This window comes from Vombatus ursinus, unplaced genomic scaffold (assembly GCF_900497805.2).
Source record: "Vombatus ursinus unplaced genomic scaffold, bare-nosed wombat genome assembly UNPS02015255.1, whole genome shotgun sequence".
Lineage (NCBI taxonomy): Eukaryota > Metazoa > Chordata > Mammalia > Diprotodontia > Vombatidae > Vombatus > Vombatus ursinus.
The window spans coordinates 33327926-33343683 of NW_020955033.1; the positions used below are offsets into that span (position 1 = coordinate 33327926).

The window sequence follows — 15758 nt, forward strand, 5'->3', positions numbered from 1 at the left end:
TACTTTTTTCTAAATTGGAGGCTGGCTAATATCATTATCCTATTCAATGAACTCCAGTGACTATCACCGGCAGACTCTCTGCTTTTCCAATCTTTTCATACCTGACCCCAACCTACCTTTACAGCCTCATTACACATTACTCTTCCCATTTCTCACATAGCCTTCTTACTGTTCTTCATACAAGCCACTCCACCTACCATCTCCCTATTTTTGGACTGTCTATCACACCTGTAATTCATTCTCACTTTTCTTCTTAGGATAGCTAATTTCCTTCAAGATTCAATTAAAATACCATTTTCTGTATGAAGCCTCTCATGATCTACCTAGCAGCTAGTGCCTCACTACACTCTCCAATTACACTGTATTAGCTGGGTACCTATTTTATATGTACATGCAGGTACATATATAAACACATATGTGTGTACATATATGTATGTGCATACATGCATGTTTCTTCTCCCAACAGACTGTAAGCTTGTTGAGGGCAGGGACTGTTTCACTTTGTATTTGTATATCCAGGGACTAACATAGAGTAAGAACTCATTGATTAATTTATGAAGTTAGAGAAGGCATACCTATGAGATTTAAAGATAGCATAAACTTAAAAGAGACATCTAATATTTTAGAAAACAGAATCTGGATTCAAAATTTTCTCAAAAGGTCAAATCCAAACAAAATTTAACATAGATAAAATGTAAAGTCTTGTATCTAGGTGTAAAATTTCAATTTTTGAGTATACGATAGAGAGCACCTGGCTTAATTGCCATTTGTGTAGATATGATGTTCTTACCTTAGTTCCAAACTCAGAGTAAACCAAGACTGTGAAAAAATATAGCCTAGAGGGGCAGCTAGGTGGCACAGTGGATAGAGCTCCGGCCTTGGAGTCAGTGGCATCTGAGTTCAAATCTGGCCTCAGATACTTGACACTTACTAGTTGTGTGACCCTGGGCAAGTCACTTAATCCCAATTGCCTCACCAAAAAAAAAAAAAAAAATGAAGAATATAGGCTAGAGACTGGACCTGTGATTTTATGAGTATAGGGAGCTGCCAGGTGGGGAAAACCTTACACCAATGCAGGTGGGCATCTTCTCTGCAACTTCCAGTACTAGAGTGTCCTAGAGCACTGAAGCATTAAGTTATTTGCCCAGGGTTGGTCACATAGCTTGTACATGTCAGAGGTAGCACTTTAATCCTAATCTTCCTGACTACAGTGTCATGTCTCAAGTCTTCACGTAGACTCAAGATAAATTAATAGAATAGAATGCAAGTTAAGGGGAGTAACCAGTACCCTGCACTTTTCTCTGGTCAAAATACAGATTCTAGTCAAAAAACCATGTCCCATTCTTTAAGCCACACACATTAGGATGGCCATTTCAAACTTGAGTTTGTCTAAAAATGGGTAACCAGGGTGGTGAAGGGGCTAGAGATCAAATTACATGAGAAAGCGTTGAAGGAAATGGAGATGTTTCCTTCATAGAGAAGAAAAGTTTTAAGACCAATGGGTAGGAGGTTACAGGGAGGCAGATACCCCTCTACACCATAAAATACAAACAGCAGTCAGAGCTGTCCAACAAGGAAAGCGTGCTATGTTAAGTAGTATTGGCAGTGATTAGCAATAACTGGAAGACTATATACGAGGGATGTATAAGGCAACTTGGTGAAGAGACAGAACTAGATGACCTCAAAGGTCCCTTCCTACTCAAAATATTCTATGATAACTAGAAACTGACTTTAATTAGGTATTAAAGGATATTTTAAAGGGGAAAAAAATAACATTCAGACTTGCCTTGGGAAAAATCTCAGGCAAAAATTTTCTTAAAATCCTCCTCCCCCACAAAAGGCAACATAAAAGAGCAACAATTTCCAGGAATGCCTTGTCACCTCTCACAGATCAAAGCATAAACAGGACAACTATGTCAAACATATTTTCTTTCTCTAGTCAAACTAAATTGAAGCTGTCCCTGAAGGAAGGCAGGATATTACCCAGAGGTAATACAAATTCTCACTAGTTAAAGAAGTCATTAACAGTCAAGTGCTGTTTCTGAACTTGGGAAGGAATCAAATGAATTAAACCATAGCAGATCAACATATTAAACTGAAAACAAAAGACAACAACCAGTGACAGCAATCCATCCACATTCACAATGGACACATTCGGCTCCATGGCCTCTCCCTCTTCTAAACGCACATTTGAAAAATGGTGCTAATAAAGGAAACCATTCTGGCTTTCTGCCACTGATCTAGCTCATAACATAATAACAAAACAACCACCTAATTAACTGTGCATGAGGTGGTTCTAAAATATCATATTTCAAAGAAAGATGATTAAAGCAGAAAGGGATATGTGTATCTGCGTGATAGTAATCACATGTGCATTCTATTCATGATTTGTAATAAGCATCCCTGTTACACTGAGTCAGTATCCTGCCTGATGAGGCAAGAAGGCTTCAGCTTAAGCAGATGTGATTAAACAAAAGGCACAATAAATATTAGGAATATTTGGTGCCTGATATCAGTATAGGACATACTAAGCAGGTACTCTGAGAGTTGTTTAATAATTCATTTCCCTTCAGTCACTCAGAATATCTTTTATAACATCATGATCAGGGAGATTCTTTAAAAAATAAAAACGCATGCATGCATAAAGCCCTGACAGCCTTCCTTCCCATTTTTCTTTATGGAGGGGAAAAAATCAAGGCAAAGGGGGACTGTTACTTTTTTAAGGTAATAAAAATGAGATTTTTGGCGGGATTATCAGCACAGCAAAACCTCACAAATTAAGGGGAAAGTCCACCCGAATTTGTGAAAAGAATGACAGTATTATTTTAAATAAAATTGAATTTTGTTACTGATAATTGCATGTAACTAAAACCACGGTAGCAGTAGGCCTGGTGTGGGTTCTCACACACTACACCTGCAAATAACCAATCAATAACCATTTTGCTGTTGTTGCCAAGTTATTTCAGTCACGTCCAACTCTGTGACCCCATATGGAGTTTTCTTGGCAAAGAGATTGGAGTGGTTTGCCATTTCCTTCTCCAGATCATTTTACAGATAAGGGAACTGAGGTAAACAGGGTTAAGTGACTTGCCCTGGGTCACACTGCCAGTAAGTATCTGAGGCTGGGTTTGAACTCAGAAAGATGAGTTTTCCTGATTCAAAGCTGTGTTCTATCCACTGCGCCACCTAGCGATCCAAAACAGAAAGAAGACATACTTCTGGCTGGTTTAGAACCCAAGACCTTTTTCTGCCTGTTAGGTGAAAATGATAACCACTACAATGTGTGTTAGGCACTGTGCTAAGCACTGGGGATAACAAGAAAGGTAAAAGAGATCTCTGCTCTCCAAGAGTTCACAATCTAATGGAGGAACACATTATAAGAAACTGGAAAAAGGTGGGGGAGGGGAGAAATGAAGGGAGGAAGGACTGATGACGTCCAAAGTAAGGCAGCCAGGTGGGAAATGAAGAGATGGCTGCCCCAAACACCCTTCTTAAATGGAGAATCTGGGAAGAGCTCTCTAGCATCCATCCTATCCAACTGGCAAGGCGGGGAGGGGCCCCAGGGCAAAGGGTACTAAGGAGGTGTACGACTTTCAGTATTTATGTGATCCTGCAAGGTGACAGGATTGCTGAGAGCATAATTAAGTCCAAAGGAATGCAGCTAGTGGGAAATAGTGCAAAAGTATTCTTAATTAGCTTATCAATTACATGCAAAGGGATGCTTCTAACATACTTGAAAATAATCTTTTCCCTTGTATAACTTAAACACTCCCACTACAATCTTATATAAGCCAATCTATAGAATCTGTTTTTAAAAAACGGAAATGCTAAACAAGTAAATATCAGCTCCCTCTATCACCTAAATTATTCTATTATAGCTAAGTGGAATGCTAAACACTGTGATTTTCCTCTATGTGAAACATTTCTATTAATTAACCCTAATATCTGCGAGCTAGATTAGGTTAGTTATCCCCATTTTTGGAGCTGAGGAAAAAAAAACAAACCTATAATCAAATACCAAGTTAGCAAGAAGGTTGGAATTCCAGCCATCACAGAATTTCTTGACCTTTGCCACTGACTTACAGTGCACAAAATAACTCTTGCTAATTCTGGACGGTATTTTATAACATGATACAGATACTATTAACCTCTGTTTTTTTAATTCCACCCAGATGATGCTTTCTTTGTGCCCTACTTGCTAAGATAAGCCATCTGAATCATCTGGACTTCTTTTATAAGAAAAAAAATCAGACCAAAAATAACTCTCCTTCAGATTCCTCTGTGTGAGCAGTGATACAAGCTCTGAATCACATTCACCAATCCTCCAGACCCTAAGCCATTTATACATAGGGCAAGTCATCATTTGAACTTCCAAGTCACATCCTGGAAAAGCAAACAGCATAGAAAAAGGAAAGAAAAAAAAAAAACTTCTGAAAGAAACCAGAATCAAATTGTTTAGGGAGGGAAGGAGAAAATTTAGGACTCAAAAATGTTTTTAAATGAATGTTTAAAATTTGTCTTTACATGTAATTGGAAAAAGTAAAATACTATTAAAAAAAATAAAAAGAAGTCATGTTACTGTCCTCATATAAACAAAACACTCCTTGCTTGTTAAACAGCTAGAAGTGTCCCTCTCCTTTCCCTTTACCCATTGTAGAACTCGAATTTCTCTATTTAAACTTACCTGCCCCTCCTCATCCCCAGCATCAATCATGTATCCCATCAGTTCCCATGTCACTTCTCTTCAATCAATCCATCAACATTCATTTATTAAGCACTTACTACAAGATAGGCACTGTGCTAGGTACTGAGAATACAAAGCAAAATTTTAAAATAAAAAATATTTGCTCACAAAGAACTTACATTCAAAAGAGATAAAAATATATAAACACATACACAGAGTCAAGATAAAAATACTAAGTACAAATAAATACAAAGTAATTAAATACAAGGTCATTTGGAAGGGAGAGCACCAGCAGTTGGGGAGATAAGGAAAGGCTTCATGTAGAAGATGGTGCATCTGGAAAGAGATTGTATTAGGTAGTAGGGTGAGGCAGAAGTGGATTCCTGGCATGTAGTACATACAGCTAGCGCAAAGTCACAAAGATGGGAGATGGGGTGTTACCTGTAAGGAACAAGAAAAAGGCTACTTTGGCTGGATATACCAGAGTGTAGAAATGGGAAGAAATTTCCCACGTGGCTGAAAAGATACACTGGAAACCATGTAATAAAAAGTTTTAAAAGCTAAACAGTTCATATTTTTATCCTAGAGACAATAGAGAAGCATTGGAATGACTGAGAATAGAAGTAACATGGTCAAGTCTGTGCATTCTGAAAATCACTTTGGCAGAGGTGGACAGGATGGACTTGAGCAGGAGAGGCTTGAGGCAAGGAGACCAATTAGGAGCCTGTTGCAATAATCTAGGGGGGACGTGCTACATTTTTCTTATGTAGACCTTTAGCACAGAAACTATGGTTGATGTGTAGATAGAGCAAACCAAAAATCTTGAGTAGTTAGGTAATAGGTATTATCTTGCTATCTGTACCTGCTGGATGCCTCATTTAATGTTTGCATCTTTTCCAGAAAAGTATGTTTTTCAAACCAAGAACTTATTATACTTCCTAGGTGCTCAGGTCTGGAGGACAGCTTTTTTCCCTTTTTATTATGAATGCAGCATTCAAGTATTGATTGTCTGACTTGAAACTGCCCTTACTTAAATACTACATAATTAAAAATTCCTTCAACTACTAGACCACTTGTTACCATCAGGATTTTTCATAAAATCATTAAAGTCAAACTAAAAGGGAAAATAAAAAAGGAGGTTCTTTTATTATCATTTGGTCACTTGGTAGATAAATCAGTTACTTAAGCATGCCTAACAATATTAAGACACACAATCTACTTCATTTGCATGACCCAGACAAAATAGAAATAATCCCTCATCTATCCATTAATCTTAAGGCTAAACCTGTTTAATGCTTCAAAGTTCAAAATATAATCTTATTATTACACTTCAGGTACTTAAAAATATGAAGCTTAGGCAGGAAAATCTGTGTGATGCCAAAGTACAAAGTGCGTATGAAAAGGTCAACTTCATGGAACATTTCTGATATATGCATTGCTCTTTAGAAAGACTGAAAAGTAGGTGAAACTAAAAGTTGTTCACACCTACATAATCCCTTATAATTTAATAAGTACTTTCCTGAAAATAACCTAGAACATGAAGACACAGGAAACAGTTATCATTTTCATTGTATATATCAGAAAACTTAACTTGCTCTTGGTCACACAGCTGAATTGGAAGAATCAGGTCCCAAAACCAAACCTTCTTACTCCAAGTCTAGCATTTATAAACACCACATAAAATAGTACCACTCTCAAGTGTTAGGCATATCTTTTTCCCTTTTGAGAGGACCCAGGTAACATTCCAAGAAAACAATCTGAAAGTAACAATTTTACTATTTTATTTAATTTCCCAATTGCATTCCTCCCGTGCCAAAAACATTGTCAATAAAGCTTTAGAACTCAGTTTCAGCAAAGAGCTAACAATAAAAAAGGAGCTAGGGGAGTGATCAATGAGTGGGAGGAGAGGGGGTCAGGAAAGGAGAAAGCTATAGCAGAGATCTGTGGCTTTGGGGGTGGTAAGAATATGTATGGTGTGACCACATGGCAGTTAAAATCACAATTCCTGGCCTCATCTGATTGTGCCACCCAAAAAGAAACCAATCCTAAATCCAAGCTGTTAGGGAGACAATCTGGTGTAATACAAAGAGGAATGAACATGGAGGCCTCAATTTAAGTCACGGGGCCTTAATGTGAAACCTTACTCTGCCATTTACATCTTGTGTGATACCATTTAACTTTCTGGGCCTCAGTAAAGTGAGGGGTTTGGACTAGATGACCTCTAAGGTCCCTTTATATCTTAAATTTCTGATGCTATGATCCTAAAACTCAAATAATCCATTCTAATGTACTGACCTTACAATTCCTATTTCAACCTCAGAATCTGCCCCTTTTTAGACTTCACTAACCTCTTATCATGATCACACGAAGGGACTCGAAGACTGGAGAGTACTATTCTCCTAATTTTCAAGTCTGCACACTATTGACCATGGTCCATTCCTAGAAAAATTCTACAACTTTGTCTAAGAGATGCTTGAACATCTGGAAAAGAAAGTGATCAAAAGCGCCAACATCAGAATTAGCTCATGCCACAACTAACCTTACGTCCTTTTTTGACAGGTTTACTAAACTGATAAGCAAGAAAATATCACAGATACACCTTCTTGTTGTTGTTATTGTTCAGTTGTTTCAGTCATATGCAACTCTTAGTGATCCCATTTGGGATTTTCTTGGTAAAGATACTGGGGTGGTTTGCCATTTCCTTTTCCAACTCATTTTACAGATGAGGAACTGAGGCAAACAGGGTCAAGTGACTTGCCCAGGCTCACACAGCTAATAAGTATCTGAGGCCAGATTCGAACTCAGGAAAATGAGTCTTCCCGATATCAGGTCTAGCACTGTGTCCACTGCACCTCCTCCTAGATTTTAAAAATTCATATAGAAAGATGTTGGCTACAAAACAGTTCCTTTAGATAGATTCAGAGTTAACTTAATTCCTAGATTCAAATGATAAATAATTAATGGTTCCATGGCAAACAATGGTTCCATGAAGATCACCAAATGAATATCTCAGATATCAATGCTTGGCCCTGGGCTTTTCATATTAAAGATTTTGACAAAAGCATAAATGTCAGGTCTATGAAATATGCAAATGATATAAAATTCAAAAAGATAGCTAACACTGTATGACAGACAACAGGTTCCAAAAAGATGTCACCAGGTGAGGATTGTTGGGCCAAATTTATTAAGAGAACTTTAATATGAATAAATAAAATCTCCTACTTAGTTTTTAAAAAATTATTTTAAATTAATTTTTTTCAATTAACAAGTTCTCCTCCCTCCTATGCTCCCCCCATTGGAAAAGCAAAAACATAAAAAGAGGTCTGACAGGTAATTTCTTCCTTTTTTCCTTCATGTATCCATTTGAAGCTCATGCAGTGTGAGATGTTGGTTTGTACCTACTTTCTGCCAAACTGCTTTCCAATTTTTCCAAAAGTTTTTTTGTCAAAAAGTGAGTAATTTTACCCTAGTAGTTTAGGTTTTAGGCTTACCAAACATTAGGCCACTGTATACTTTTGCTTCTGGTATGCTGAATACCTAATCTGTTCCACTAATCAACCTCTATGTTTCTTAACTAATACTATGTTGTTTTAATGATTACTGATTTGTTGTATAGTCTAAAATGTGGAACTGCTAGGCAGCCTTACCACTTTTTTTCATTATTTACCATGAGATTCTTGAACTTATGGTAAAATTCCAGATGAATTTTATTAATTTTTCTAACTAAAGTAATCATTTGGCAGTTTAATTTGCATGGGGCAATGAATAAATTAATTAATATTCTCATTTTTATTAGGCTCGTTTGGCCTACCCATGAGTAATTAATATTTCTCCAATTATTTTAGATGTCTTTATTTTCATAAACAGTCCCAATAACTTCCCCTACATCTTTTCAGTTATCATTTCTGTGTTGTCTTTCTCCATTAGACTGAAAGTTCCTAGAGGGCAAAGAGTGTCATTGTTTTTTATATTTTTATTCTCAGCCCTTAGCACAGTGCCTGGCACATGTAGCTGTTTAACAAATTTTTACTGACTGATTGTAGCTATAGTCATACAGTTCATGGGTGTGACATGGTAGATTGACTCCTAAGTATATTATGTATTCTGTAGACATTTTAAAGGGAAGGTCTCTTTGTATCTCTGCTGGGTTTTATTGAAAATATACAATAATTCTGATGACTTATGTAAGTTTGTTCAATAATGTGGAACTTCACTAAAGTAATTTTTTCAATTAATTTTAAGTGACTCTCTAGAATTCTACATGTACACCTCATGCCATTTGAGAAAAGTAATATGCCCAAAGGGCTATAAAACTGTGCATGCCCTTTGCTCCAGCAATACCACTACCAGATCTGAATCCCAAAGAGATCATACAAATGGGAAAGGATTCACATGTACAAAAATATTTATAGCAGCTCTTTTTGTGGTGGCAAAGAATTGGAAATTGAGGGGATGCCCATCAATTATGGAATGGCTGAACAAACTGTGGTATATGAATGTAATGGAATACTATTGTTCCATAACAAATGATGAGCAGACAGATTTCAGAAAAACCTGGGAAGACTTACATGTACTGATACTGAGTGAAGTGAGCAGAACCAAGAGAACACTGCACACAGCAACAACAACATTGTATGATGATCAACTTTGATAGACTTAGCTCTTCTCAGTAATGCAACGATCTAAGACAATTGCAAAAGACTCATGATGGAAAATGGTATCCATTTCCAGAGAAAGAACTATGCAGTCTGAATGCGTATTGAAGCGTACTATTTTCTCTCTATTTCTCATGGTTTTTCCCTTTTGTTCTGATTCTTCTCTCACACCATGACTAATGTGAGAATATGATTAATAGGATTGTACATGTATAGCCTATATCAGATTGCATGCCATTTTGATGGTGATGGAAAGGGAGTGAGGAGAGGAAATTTAGAACTCAAAGTCTTATAAAAGTGAATGTTGAAAACTAAAACTAAATATTAAAAAAAGAAAAAAGTAATAATTATGTTTCTTCTTTGCCTATTTCTCAATTTTGTTCTTTCTTTGATTTTGTTACTAGAGTTTCCAATTCTAACATTATTTCGAGTGGTAATGTTGACAATGGACCTCCTTATTTTAGCTCTGGTCTAATTAGAAAAGCCTCCAGTTTTACTCCTTTACATATGATGATGGCCTCTGATTTTAGATATATACTAATTATAATCTTTAAGGGAAACTCTATTTATTACTGTGATTGCTAGTGTTTTTAATAGAAACTGGTGCTATATTTTGTTACAAGCTTTTTCTGTCTAGTCATATGATTTTGTTGTTATTAAGAGTCAATTATACTTGTAGTTTTCTTAATGTTAAAACCAAGTTTGCATTCTTGACAAAAATCCAACCTGAGGGAGGAGGAGAATAGGAAGAAGATAATCACAAGGAGAATTTAAAAAAGAAAAAAGAAAGCATATAAGTCTATGATTGGGGTCTAGCTACATGAAAGAGAATGGTAGGCAAACAAAAGTTATAAAGCACTCATGCTAAGCATATGCTTGTCCCATGACCCTCTTCTTTGTAAAGAGAAGCAAAGAGAGGAAAAAGTATAATAGAATAGGATATGATTTATGAGCATATATGTGAATGGAATGGACTCATCTTCAAAATGGAAAATAGCAGAATACACTAGAAAATAGAATTCAATAATATATCTTTTCTTTTTTCTTTTTTCAAGAAACAAATAGTCACACAATTAAGAAAAAGAGCTGGAGCAAATCTATTATGTTTCAACTGAACTCAGAAAAGCTGAGGTAGAAGGAAGAAGCAATCAGACACGACAATGGACTAGAAATGGGAGATGAAGAAAAGTGAAGAGTCAAGTATTCCCAAACTTAAGATAAAAATCATTAAAGTCCAACTATAGCACAAAATGGCAGGACTCAGTGGCATAACATACATTTCTGTAGAAAACCTCAAGAAAAACTGAAATCAAAGTCCCTAGATTCACTAAGACCCCTCTTGAATAGGCTTGGGCATAATTTGTTTCTAGGAGGTCATAATCCTGGGTAACTGGATGTTAGTGCCCTCAACAGTAATAGCAAAGTTTGGAATGTGGGACTTTCCGCAGGGAAAAGATAAGGAAATGAAAGATCTCTTTTGGTCTTGTTGAGGTTGAAAAGCCTAAAGAACACCCAGTTCAAGATAGCAAAAACACAGTTGATAATGCACTACTACAGATGATGAGACTAGGAATAGGTATATAGAAATGGGAACCATCTGAACAGAGAGGATAATTGAACCCACGAAGTTGATGAGACTATCTGGCAAAAAGAGAAGGTACAGGACAAAGCCTCGGAAGATACTTGTGTTTAGTGGGTATGACATGGATGAAGAACCAGCAAAGGAGACTGTGGAGGGATCAAACAAGTAGAATGAGAAAACTTAGAAAAATATACAATTAAAAATTATAATACGATATTTATAATATAATTATAATATAACATTTATAATATAAATATAAATGAGTGTGAATGTATTGATTTCACCCATAAAACACAAGAGGAGAGCAGAAAGGATTAAAAAGTAGACTCCTACATGTTGCTTAAAAGAAACACACTTGAAACTGAGATTCTAACAGTGGCAAAATAAAGGACTAGAATAGAACTTGTGCCTTAAGTGCACTCAAAAAGGCATGGGTAGCAATCATAATTTTTAGGCAAGAAAGCAATAAAATCAGACAAGGTTAAAATAGATAAACATCACAGTTAAAGCTACTAGATGCAATCAAATAATATCAATACTTAATATCATTTTATCGATTAATTTCATTGACTTTTTAAAGTTCTCTAGATAGACCATCAGGTCATCTGCAAGAAAAAGTCATTTTGTTTCCTTTTTTGCCTATGCTCATTTCCTGTCTCTATTACATATGATCTGGATTGGGGGGAGGGGAGGAGTAGATATAATGGTACAGTTAACCTAATCAAAAGGAGAAGTAGATAGCAAAGTAGATAAAATATTGGAAACCTCTATGAACCCCTTTTGGGACTAGACAAATATAACAAAGATGAATAAGAATTCAATTAAAGACAAACAGAATTTTAGAAAAGTTAGATATGGTAGCTCTCTGGCATTTAGTCGAAAAGAAATGAAAGAAGTATATATTTTTCAGTTATGTGCTGTACCTTCACAAAGACTGCCATGTACAAGGGAATAAAAATCTTATCAACACATACAGAAAGCACAAATACTAAACACACCTTTTACTGACCTCAATGCAACTTTAAAAACAAATAAACAAACAAAAAACCCAGGAAGAATTAATTAGGCATGCAGTTAAAAAAAATGGTAGAAAAGCAACAAATCTGAAATATCCCACTAAATATTAATACAGAACTTCTTAAAATCAAAGAAGACCTTAACAAAACTGAAAGAAAAAAAAAGGTAAATATAAGGAGCTTAAAAAAATAGGTACTATAATTTTTTAAAAGAAAAAAAACAAATGCACAATATAGAATATTTTGTTCAATTACATGCCAATAGGTAACAAATGAAATGAATGAAGTTTTGTCTAAAATTCCTAAATTAACAGAAAAAGAAATCACGGAGGTAGGGAATAGTTTCCACGTCAATAAATTACTTACCAAAAGAAAAGACTTGAAAAATTAATGGATTTTTAAAAGTTCATTCTATCAAATTTTTTTTTATTTTTTAAATTTTTTTAAAATTCCATGTTATTTATTCAATTTTTTTAAAATGCCATATTATATCAACTAAAATTCCATATTATATCAACTAAAAGAGGGGCATCTAGGTGGCGCAGTGGTCAGAGCTCCGGCCTTGGAGTCAGGAGGACCTGAGTTCAAATGTGGCTTCAGACACATGACACTAGCTGTGTCACCCTGGGCAAGTCACTTAACCCCAACTACCTCACCAAAAAGCCCAAAAAGCCCCCCCAAAAAAAAAACAACAGGAAAAGAAGGAATCTTTCCAGATAAAATATGATAAAAAAAAATTATCTAAACCAGGATGAAACAAAGAAAAAAAAATATAGACCAATAGGCTAATGAAAATCAAGGTAAAATCTTTAAATAAAATCTGAAAAAAGGTTACAGCATATACCCCAAAAAATTATATACTATGATCAGGTAGGATTTATACAAAGAATAAAGGGTTGATTCAATATAAAGAAAACCAAAATTATAGAATACTATAATAACAAAAATAATAAAAACCACACAATTATATCATTAGATGCTGAAAAACGTTTGACAAAATATGACATGTATTTCTGTTAAAACAGCAGAAAAGCATAAGAAAAAATTGGGGGCATTTCCTTAATTGATGAGTGGCATCCTTAGAGATCAGAGACAGCCCTGAAAATCTGATTTAACATTCTATATCTAAAAAGTTTCATGAGGTAGAAATCTGAGCAAGAACCCAGGGTGAGAGCAAGAGGGGCAGACCACTCCACTCAAAAGTGAAAAAGGACATGGCCTGACTAGCACAGAGACTAAATTTCAGGTACTAAAGCTAGAGAAAACCAAAAGGCAAAAGCTTGCCCTGGCCTATGAATAAATATTGCTAGACAAAGGAAAATGAATCAACACCTGATGAGGCAGAAGACTCTGTGGATTAACCAAAAAAAAAAAAAAAGCGCAGAACTACAGCAGTATGTTTGTGAATTGTTCAAGAGAAAAGTAAGAAGTGTGAAAGCTGAATTTATGGACTGCAAGGCAGAAATAATTGGCAAAAAAAAAAAAAAGGAATCCACAGTGGAAACCTTGAAACAGAAACAAGAGAGAGCAACTGGTTAAGAATGCAAATAGAGAAACAAGGACAATTGGAAAGAGGAGAAGGAAATGCACAGAACACAACAGAAAGATATTCAAAAGGAAATCCAGAAAAACAGGACAGCTTTAAAACTAGCATGTTTGATTTACTATATTCTTTGAAGAAAAATCCAAGCTAAATGTAATTTTTTTAAAAGACTAATCCCATTAACCATAAATCTGAAAGTCCGATCTTTTATTTTCCTTTAGGTTTTTTGTTTGTTTTTTATGATTTAACTTTTTACATTTTGGTTGTATATCCATTTGTATTCACTGTGGTATCTGGTATAGGAGGCTGAGCTAAACTAATACCCGTCATCCTGCTCTCCACTTTTCCCATAGTTCTTGCCCAACATAAAGTCTTTCTCCCATAGTTTGTGTAATACAACTCACTTGAAGTTTTTAAGTAAAGGATGCACTATAAGAGTGTTGGAGAGGTAAGAAGGATGCCCTGGAATTGTCTCTCATCCCAGGGACATATCTCTTAAGGAGATTTTGATAAGAGGAAGATGCCAATTTGGGACAGATGAACCTACATTTCTCAAATTAGATACTCCACCTTGGGAGTGGGATCCCCCTGGTGATTCTGATAGCATTTCAGAGTGAAGAATATCTTATTTGGGAAAGCTTAGCTCAGCACTTTCCACCTTTATTAAATCTGAAACATGCACAAAGCCACAGAGCATAATAGCATACAATTATAACCTGCAATTAAAAATTAAACATATTCTGAAATTACCTTTTTAAAAACAAAATAATTTAATGCATTTCAGTTTTTGAGACAGGTATCAGTTTGTGATTTGGTCAAATAAATCTTGTAATTGGTTAAAATGCATCTTTGCCAGAAAATCATGTAGAAATTTTCTGTCATACCTATAAGGTTCTTTAGAAGAGAAAGCTTTAATCAGGATGCTTACATTTCAAATAGATAAATCCATCCTTTTTTCTAAATCATTTCCCAAAAGTTCCTTATTCTATATAACACTACAGGGAATTCTCCCACAATATATCAACTTAATTCACTGCACAATTTAATTCCCAGCATTACGGATTTAGAATCTTACCCTTTATGCTGAAGATGACCACAGCAATCACTCATAAAAGTTGACAGCTTGTGAATTGAGCATTTCACTATTTTTACATTCAAAGATGCTTTGCTATCTTCACAAACAGGCAACTAAAACAGGTTTTTGTAACTGAGATCACTAAACCAAATTTGATCATACTCTCATCATTTTTTTTTTTTAGCACTCCAGGAATCTGAGAACCAAGAAAAAACTCAAAGGAATGTATATATTTGTACATGTCTTTCCTTTTTTTCCTCTTTCTGTTTAATAATTACTCAAGTTCAAACTGATAATTCAGAACTACTATATGACATACTGATAACAAGTTGGCATTCTCTGTCACATACACAATACCTAACACAAAAATAGACATTCTAATATAAGAATGTTTAAGGAAAATTTAGATGAAGGAAGAATTATTTCACAATCATCTTTGTTCCCCCCAAGGTTTGATGTTCATATAATTTTACTTCACAGCATTCTAGCACTTTACATTAAAAATTCAATACATTTTATAGATGCAAATTAAGTCTGAAATCAGTTCTATCAATTATATTAATTTTACAGATGGGTAAACTGAAATATAGGAAATGACTAACAGAACCTTATAACAAAGTGCAAAGACAATGTCAGGCTAATTTTGGAATCCCAAATATTCAAGCTATCAGTGATAAAAATCTGAATTTTAAATGCAGTATTAGGATAACAATAAACTTTTCAAGATGCAGCTAGGTGGTGCAACAGATAGAGAGGCAGACATACAGCAAAGACGACGTGTGCTCAAATCTAGCCTTAGGCACCTACCAACTACGTAGCCTTGGGTAAGTTAATCTGTCCGGCTCTGTTTCCTCAATTGTAAAATGGGGCTCATAACAGCATCTAACTCCCAGAGATATTGTGAAGATAATGAGATATTTGTAAAGTGCTTTATAAACTTTGAAGCATTATATAAATACTATTATTATTATGAACTAAATTACAGGAGTGATCCTGACTCCAAATGTTACTGCTAGCTTTTCCAAATCATTGTCACTAGATCTTTCCTGATTACTAATATATAAAGAAAGAAAAAGGGAAACCAGTTAAAACTTGAGATGAAATCTTCAAAAGCATTACATGATCTTTGGAGGTTAGTGACTTGCCTCATGCTAAATATGACTTCAAAATCCCATAATTTGATTAAAGCCTTGAATGAAATTG

At 35.2% G+C, this 15758-nt stretch overlaps 1 protein-coding gene across 2 annotated transcripts in view; it reads right to left on the minus strand.

Annotated features, from left to right (window-relative positions):
* The window catches only part of LOC114031838 (lethal(3)malignant brain tumor-like protein 4), a 504773-nt gene that overhangs the window by 409827 nt on the left and 79188 nt on the right, over positions 1-15758 (minus strand). Inside the window, exon 1 of one of the 2 annotated variants that reach the window (XM_027846995.1) lies at positions 4685-4742. The exons of the other annotated variant lie outside the window; for it this stretch is intronic. The gene's annotated coding sequence lies outside the window, so the exon portion shown is untranslated. Of the gene's footprint in view, positions 1-4684; positions 4743-15758 lie in introns of those variants that run through there. 2 annotated transcript variants of the gene reach the window in all.